Here is a 9,103-nt window from a genome sequence, read left to right on the forward strand (position 1 = left end):
GTCTTGCATATACTTCTTTGAACTCCCTTTACCATCCCAATGGTTCCCTCATTAAAAAGTTTAAATATTTGAAATCTGCTCACTATGTGTTCTCATATATTTTTTAACATTAAAAGATGTATACTTTGGCAATTTTCTCTACTTTTTCATTCCTAGTACACACTACTTCTCTTACATATGCAGGTATTAGCCTTTTGTTAGTTTATAAGATCATCATTGTGGGAAAAGTATTCTGAGTTCTGAAGAGCCAATGAAGAAACTTTTGAAACACACCCGATTTTAACTTGGGGACTGTCTGTACTATATTTTATTAATAGTCTGTGGTTTGGTGTTCTCTGGTACTTGAATTCCTAAGGTTTACTGCCTTGAAGTTCTTGGCACACCATAGGCAGATTAGCCACATGGTCATGTTTTGGAGTTTGGGTTGTGTTATAAGTTTGGGTTCTGTTAGAAGAATAATTAAATCTTAGGCAGAAATTGGCTGACTTCCTAGATAGGCAAGGTTAAGTCTCATGACGCTAGGCTACTAGGCAGGGTTTCTTGGCATGACAGTTATTACATTGAAGTACTTGACAGTTTTCATTGTAAAGAACATTCTTATTTGTAAAGTAGTTCCCTCATATTTGTGGTTTCACTTTCTGCAGTTTCAGTTACTCACTATCAACCGCAGTAGGTTATTTTTATGAACATAAGATATTTTGAAAGACAGTGACAGAGAGAGAGAGAGACCACATTCAAATAACTTTTATTAGAGTAAATTGCTATAATTGTTCTATTTTAATATTAATTATTGTTAATCACTTACTGTGTCTAATTTATAAATTAAACTTTATCCTAGGTATGTATATATTGGAAAAAATAGTATATATAGGATTTGATACTATCTCCCCACTTCAAGAACCTACTGGGGGTCTTGAAATGCATCCCTTATGAATAAAGGGGGACTGCTGTACCTCATTAAATTCTCATATGGTAAATTTAACCTAGTGTTCTTTCATTCTCTCCTCAGTGGAATTTTGACACTTGGTTGTGATATTTTATGAAAAAGCCCTTATTGAAATAATTTTTGGTGCAGTTATGAAATTGATAGCCAATTTTATTCTTTCCTCCTTTCTTCTTTTCCTTCTCTGTGGTATTTTAAATATTTCACAAAACTAGTGTATAGAATAGCAACACACTTTACAGACGACAACTTTTAGTCACAGCATCCTCAGTTTGGAAACTTGCTGAATAATATTGTTCATATGATGACAAGTTTGAAATGAAGGCACATTATTTTGAATGGCTGTGCCCTATGGCCCGGGGTTACCGAAAATGTGGTCCATGGGCCAAGGCCTGCCTGCAAACTGTTTACTACCTGTCTGTAATGAGATTTCTACAGAACTTGAAAGCATTTGTAAACTTTTGTAACCAATTTCCCAGAGTAAGTTTATGTCTGTTGAATAAACCTATAATGTTTTCCTAAGAGAAGGATGTAGTTTGTCACTTGCTGTTTCTTCTCCTCCTTCTTGCTGTCTTCCACTCCTCTTTCTCTTTCTCCTGTTATTGATACTGCCCCTGCTGCTTACCTTCTCTTTCCTGATTTTATTCTTTGTCTTCTTATTCTTCGTTTTGTCTTCCTTTTCCCCCTTGTCCTGTTCCTTCTGATTCTTCTCCCTTGTCCTCCTCCTCCTCTAGATATGAAAGTGCCCTATATTCACCTAAGGTACGTAAGTAATTGTTCCTTTCAGTTACCTTGATGAGAACTTATTAATTTAAAATATTATTTTAAATACCACCTTTATCTTACAGGTCCATTGAAAAAATGCATTTTGTAACCTACATTTTTTTTTTTAATGGAATAAATTCCAGTTCTTCAGCTTGATTTTCAGGATCTTTCCAATGTAAGCCCAATATAACAGTCCTAACTCCTCATAATTCCCTTAAAATTATGATGATTTCCCCTTTATTGTGTATTTATACCATTTATCTTCCAAGAATGGATTCTCCACTGACTTCTTGTTTGATTCACTCACCTAATGAGTATTTAGCATCAATTAAATGCTGGGCAATGAGTTCCTGCCACTCAGGAGTTTAGCACCTAGAACATAGTCAAATACTTACCTCTTCTTTGGGGGCGTCTCCATGAAGTGTATTTAGAAAAAGCACGGCCAGGTGCGGTGACTCACGCCTGTAATCCCAGCACTTTGGGAGGCTGAGGCAGGCAGATCATTTGAAGTCAGGAGTTCGAGACAAGTCTGACCAATATGGTGAAACCCCATCTCTACTAAAAATACAAAAAAATTAGCCGGGGCATGGTGGCACATGCTTGTAGTCCCAGCTACTCAAGAGGCTGAGGCAGGAGAATTGCTTGAACCCAGGAGACAGAGGTTGCAGTGAGCTGAGATCACGCCATTGCACTCCAGCCTGGGAGACAGAATGAGACTCCGTCTCAAAAAACAAAAAGAAAAACAGAAACAGAAACAAAAAAAACAAAGAGAGTCACAGGGATTGGGGACTGGGATATAAATCCCAGCTAGTCACGACCCCTAATTCCTTGGGTCTCCTTTGTGCACTCATCTGTAAAGTGGGCATGATGCTGATCTTTCCTTCATAAAGGATTTTAAAAAAAAGATTATATTAAATAATAAGGTGAAAGAACCTGGCATAATGTAGAATTTATTCAATGCTATTTTCTTCTTGTCACCTATGAAAAAAATGTTACCTTCCATTTACTTTAATTCTGACACCAAAGGCTATCTATCCTTTTCCTGTTCTACACCATGCACATTCTAAACTAGTTCCATTTCCTGGTACTATCTTCCTGTTCCAACTCCCCTTTTTATTTCTGCAATGCCCACTCTTCTTTTTCCATCTGCCCAAACCGTGTACTTCCTTCAGGATGAGATTCAAAACCCCACTCCTCCAAAATCACTCATGGGCCCCTTGACTTATTTCTAATTTTCTTATAGAACTACTTTAGCTCTTGGCTATGTTATCTCTGGTGTTGACCATTTTATTAATTTCATCTTGTCTTCCCAATGAAAATGAATATTCTTTGATGGTAAGGAATTCGTTTTTTTTCCCTTTCTTTCTTTGCTTTCTTTTCTTTTCTTTTTTTTTTAAATAATAACCTCCCATCCAATTATATGGTATTTGTATTTTTCTGTTCCCTAGAGTGTAGAGCATAGGAAAGATAGTTAAAAATACAGCAGAACCTTGACACTGGTGAGGGATATGGGTAAGCCATGCTATAAAGTGGATGCCCACTGGCCACGGCGATTTACTGCTCACGTACTTCTCCCGTCCATACCATCCTCATGATGCAAGTGCACCAAATTTGTGCTTTAGCAAAATGGCAAACTCATGTCCTTGGACATCTTGTGCTTGTAAAAAGCTGAAACCTCAACTGTCAAAACCCTGAATGCCAAGAGTTTCTTATGTTTTTGATAAAACTGTGGTTATACCCAAAAGTACTTGATGAAAATTTTTTATTTAGCCCATTATTTTGGAATTGTACTGCCTCAGTACTCATCTCCAATTACTATCAGATGTGGGTTTGAAGGGTGGTTCCGCGGTGAATACAGACAGGGGAATATCTTCTAGTTCTTGTCTGGAGGCTCTGGACCCACCTGCACTTTCCCAGACCTGAAAGAGCAGCAGCTACCAGATGCCAAGCCCTGCCTTTAGGTGCTCAGATGAACTTCTGAGCCATATCGCCTGTCCTTAAAAGCCATGACCCAGGAAGAGTCCCTTCTCTCAGATGTCCCTTCTCTCAGTAGATTCACCCAGTAACCAGTTTTATGAAGAACAGTGTTTTTCAAAATGGGAAGAGAAAGCAGTGCTTTGACTTAGAGGACTCTCTTCTGTTTAATTTTAACTTTCAATATGTTGTTCTTAATTGTAGAAATTACTTCAAAAGGAAATTAAAGAATTGAAACCCCAAGTCCCAGCATAATATTAGGAACTAATATTAGAGCTTACTTTCAAATAATGGCTAACTCTAGTGGAATGCTTATAAGGTACCTGTGTTGGTTTTTCATCGCCCTGACACATACATGAAAGTATGTATCTTCTAGAGAGTATCTGATTTTACAGGGTGTGCACCTATGACTTTCTCTGATGAATGGGCTATTTTATAGCTCTCTAAATAGAAACTAAGTAGTAGAAAACTGATAACAATGCAGGTTTTTCTTGTCCACAGTAGTGCAAATGATTCTTTTTTTTATTTTTGTTTTTATTATTTTTTTTGAGACGGAGTCTCAGTCTGTCTGGAGTGCAGTAGCACGATCTTGGCTCACTGCAAGCTCCACCTCTTGGGTTCATGCCATTCTCCCGCCTCAGACTCCTGAGTAGCTGGGACTACAGACACCCGCCACCATGCCAGGATATTTTTTTTTTGTACTTTTAGTAGAGACGGGGTTTCACCGTGTTAGCCAGGATGGTCTTGATCTCCTGATCTCGTGATCTGCCCGCCTTGGCCTCCCAAAGTGCTGGGATTACACCACACCCAGCCGCAAATGATTCTTGTTCACAGAAATGCAAAGGCATATTGCATTTAGAGATAAAATTTTATTATGTTTTATAAAACATTATAGAGATAAAACTTGAAAATGTTTAGTGACCTGTGGGATATCAACCAGTTTTGCATTTATTAGCAAAATCATTTTAGCATTCCTAACTGCATGTGTACATTCTCTAAATTCTTCTACTAGTCTCCTCATTAATTAATTGAATCAACAAATTATTTGACACAGGTTCATTTTACATTTGTTTGAGAGTCTTGATTTTACTTTGTAAAAAATTATAGTTTAGCAATTTTGAAGGTTCCACTGAGAAGCCCAAGTGGGCTTTCCTGACAAAGTAAACTTCTGATGGGGTTTAGGACACATTACTCCAAAATATAGCACCTTGGCATATTAAATATTTTAAACTGAAGAAATTTGAGAAGCAGGAAGTTCACTCTACTTTACCCTATCCTTCTCCCCTGAAGCAGACCGTAAAACCTAGGAAGAATTTTCTGATCTTTCCTTGAAGAAAGAGACTGGGTGCCCTCCCAATACGTGGAGGAAAGGAATGTCCTTATCTTTGAAGATAAAATGACACAGGGAAGAATCTGTACAAACAAGATGAAACTGCTTTTGCAAAATTATGACAATAAGAGAAATCTAACATAGTTGACTCCATCTTGTTTCTGACCTCCAGGATGTCCTTGGTCATTCCTGGGCATAGGCCAACTTAACTTTGGGAGAAGATTTTTTTTTTTTTTGTGATGGAGTTTCACTCTTGTCACCCAGGCTGGAATGCAATGGCAGGGTCTTGGCTCACAGCAACCTCTGCCTCCCGTGTTCAGGCAATTCTCCTGCCTCAGCCTCCCGGGTAGATGGGATTACAGGTGCCCGCACCCACGCCAGGCTTTTTTTTTTTTTTTTTTTTTTTTGAGATAGAGTCTTGCTCTGTCACCCAGGCTGCAGTGCAATGGTGCAATCTTGGCTCACTGCAAGCTCTGCCTCCTGGTTCACGCTATTCTCCTGCCTCAGCCTCCCAAGTAGCTAGGACTGCAGGCACCCACCACCATGCCCAGCTAATTTTTGCATTTTTAGTAAAGATGGGGTTTCACCTTGTTGGCCAAGCTGGTCTCGAACTCCTGCCCTCAGGTAATCTGCCTGCCTTGGCCTCCCAAAGTGCTAGGATTACAGGCGCGAGCCACTGCACCCGACCTGTTTATAATATAACTTGCAAGCAAGGATGAGAATAATCCCTCACTAAACAAATCCCCTCCTTGTTTAGGAACCAAAGACCATCTTTATAAGACTAAGGAAAGGCCACAAGAATAGGATTATGGGATGGGGGGCTGAACTCTGATAAGACATAGGCATCTTTCTACAATCCTTTACTGCTCAGGAGTCACGTGGCCAGAGGTCACCAGATTTGTGACTTCCTCAGTTGCTCCTATAGATAACATCACGGTTGTAAAACCTAAGAATTTTTTTTTTTGAGACATCTTCCAGATAGACCCAACATGGACTCATGACTCAACTGAACCTGTGGCCCCACTCAGATGTGGACTCAGTGCTTCAAGACTGTTTTCCACACCCCTATGATTTCATCCCCCGCCAATCAACAGCACCCATTCCCTAGCTGTCTGCCCACCAAACTCCGTAGAAACCCTAAACTCTGAGCCTTTGGGGCTACTGATTTGAGTAAAATTATAATTCTGTTTCCTGCATGGCAGGGCCAGTCTCCTGTCAATTAAACTCTTTCTTTACTGCATTGCCATGGTCTCCATGAATCAGTTTTGTCTGTGCAGCAGGCAGGAAGAACTCATCAGGAGATTACAAAGATTTGCTGTTTTCCCCATTTTATTACTATTAGATCATACATTTTGTCCAATCATATTTCTCTATGACAGTTCACTTGTCATCAAACCTAACATAAAAATATGCAGAATTTACCATTTTTTTCTGGCCTTCATTTTTTTAATGAAAGCTTCTGTGTCATGTGAAACTTGTGTTAAATAAATTGTATATTTTTCACTTGAAAATCTGTCTTTTGTTAAGGAGTCTCAGCTGTGAACCTAGGATGGGTACAGAAAAGATGGTTTTCCTACCTTACACTGTGTCGTTGGAGAAGTTTACCAATGGTTGCTTAACCTGGGCACATCTTTTCTTCGTTTCCAGAGTAAATTCCAAGTAATAGTAGAACTTTGGCTTTGCTTACTCACTCTCTGTTTATCTATTTTTATCCCTCCCTCTCTAGTAATTTTGTGTTTAGTTCTTGTTTCTGGTTTGCCCATAGTCAACAACTTATTCTCAATTGGTTGTTGTAATGATTGGGAATTTGGTTTTACAATGTAACCATTTGGTGATCTCTCTACATGATGGAGAAGATCTTTTTTGTTGGGTAAAAAACAACAGAGAATTTGGTAAGTTTTTGTTTGTTTTTCTGTATGTTTATCTATTTGTGAACTCAAATCAATTCAGAATGTTGTGCCTGCTGGGAAGAAGACTAGATTTTTGATATCAAGACTAGTTAGTGTTTGTATTTCTGTGTTTATTCTTGACTCATGGCAGAATTGAAAGACTGAAGCCATAAGCTCTCTACATATCTATGTGTCTATATGTATTAGTATTTGTCATTGGGAAAGATACTGCTCTTTAATTGTAAGAGTTGGAAAAGTTTTTCAGCTTTTGAAAAGTATTAATATTAGAAAGTATTTATAAATTAGATTATAATGTCTCTTAAAGAAGCTCTCATCTTATTTTTATAGAGATAATTAAGCCCTTATATAATTCTATTTCCCCATTTCACAGAAAATAAGAAAATTGAATTTTTAATATGGTAAATGTACTTGATTTTTAAAAAAATTCTTTTTACAAAGACTGTTAGCTCAAAAAAGTGGTAAGACTTTAAGTTTACATAATAATGTGAAATCTTTGGCAGATATGACTGATTTAGTGATTTTTTAAAAATAGCTGAAGCTTTTATTTGATTTATCAATATTAGGTACAATATATGCATTAGTCCATTTTCACACTGCTATAAAGAAATACCTGAGACTGGGTAATTTATAAGGAAAGAGGTTTAATTGACTCACAGTTCCTCATGGTTGGGGAGGTCTCAGGAAACTTACAATCATGGCGGAAGGTCACGTGGATTCAGGTACCTCTTCACAAGACAGCAGGAAAAAAAACGAGAAAGAGCAAAAGAAGAAGGAAGTGCCAAACACTTATAAAACCATCAGATCTCCTGATAACTCACTCACTGTGATGAGAACAGCATGGAGGAAATCACCCCCATGATTCAATCACCTCCCACCAGGTCCCTCCCTTAACACATGGGGATTACATTTTGAGATGAGAGTTGGATGGGAACACAAAGCCACCCAGAAAAGAAAATGGATTTTCTTTCTCATTAAGATGCCATTTTATACCTTCTTAGTGAGGCCTTTCCTGGCTGATCTACTTAAAATTACAAGCTACCTCCCCAGCTCATGATTCCCAAATGTCTGGGCACTTCCCTACAGTTATTATTTTTTCTATAGACCTTATTTTCTAACATGCTGTATAATTTGATCACTTATTATGTCTACTGCTTATTGTCTGTCTTCTCCTTGTACATTGGAAGTTGTACAAAGGCAGGGGATTTTGTTTTGTTTCCTAATATAACCCAGGGGTCAAATAGGGATTCAATGAATATTTTTGAGTAAATTAATGCAGAATTGATGTTGGATGTCAGCAGAGATGGGATGCAAGGTGTGTAGTCAGCCTCACCAGCTCCTGAGAGATCCCTTCCTTTACTCTTCCCCAGGCTAAAGACTGGGTAATTTATAAAGGAAAGAAGTTTAATTGACTCACAGTTCCTCATGGCTGGGGAGGCCAGTATAGACATAGTAGCAACCCCCATAAATTCTCAAAGCCTAAGACTGAATTTCTGAGGGGTCCCTGAGAGGAGGATTTACTGATAAGAGTGAATGAGAATGACAGGGGTTGAGTCCAGACCTCATCACCAAGAATGCTGCCCAGAGGTGCTTCAATCCCATCCCAACCTCTACACTCATCAAGTAGGGAACAAAAAAGACACAGGCCTTCACACCTCTCCTAGCTGGGGAAACTGATGATCCCATGAAAATGTGAGCTCACAGGGGAAATTAGTGAGACATCTGAGGAGAACAAGCTGTGCAAAAGAAAATTCACTTACTGAAAACCTGTATTTGAACACACAGCATTTACAAAAATTTGATCATGTAGTAAGTCAAAAGACAAATTTAGGTAAGTCTCAACAAATGTAAAAAAGCTTGTATCTTTCAGACCACATTCTCAAACTACAATGCAATTAAATTAAAAGTTAATTAAAAATTAATTTAAAAAACTGCCTTATTTGAAAACTTTATTAAGGGACCTTGCTACTCACTTTCTCTGTGAGACGTGGTGAGATTATAAACAGAGCTGTTTTTACTGTAAGAATAAAACAGATGTTTTTAAATCTCAAAAACACTTTTATCCTTCTTAGTAAGTTCCTAGGCTACTTATTAAAGTATAAATAAGTTCTTAGTCTACTTATTACTGTATTAATAAGTAATACTTATTAGCATAGGATCTTGTTAGTTCCTGAAGAATAATCC

This window comes from Theropithecus gelada, chromosome 14 (genome assembly GCF_003255815.1).
Source record: "Theropithecus gelada isolate Dixy chromosome 14, Tgel_1.0, whole genome shotgun sequence".
Taxonomy (NCBI): domain Eukaryota; kingdom Metazoa; phylum Chordata; class Mammalia; order Primates; family Cercopithecidae; genus Theropithecus; species Theropithecus gelada.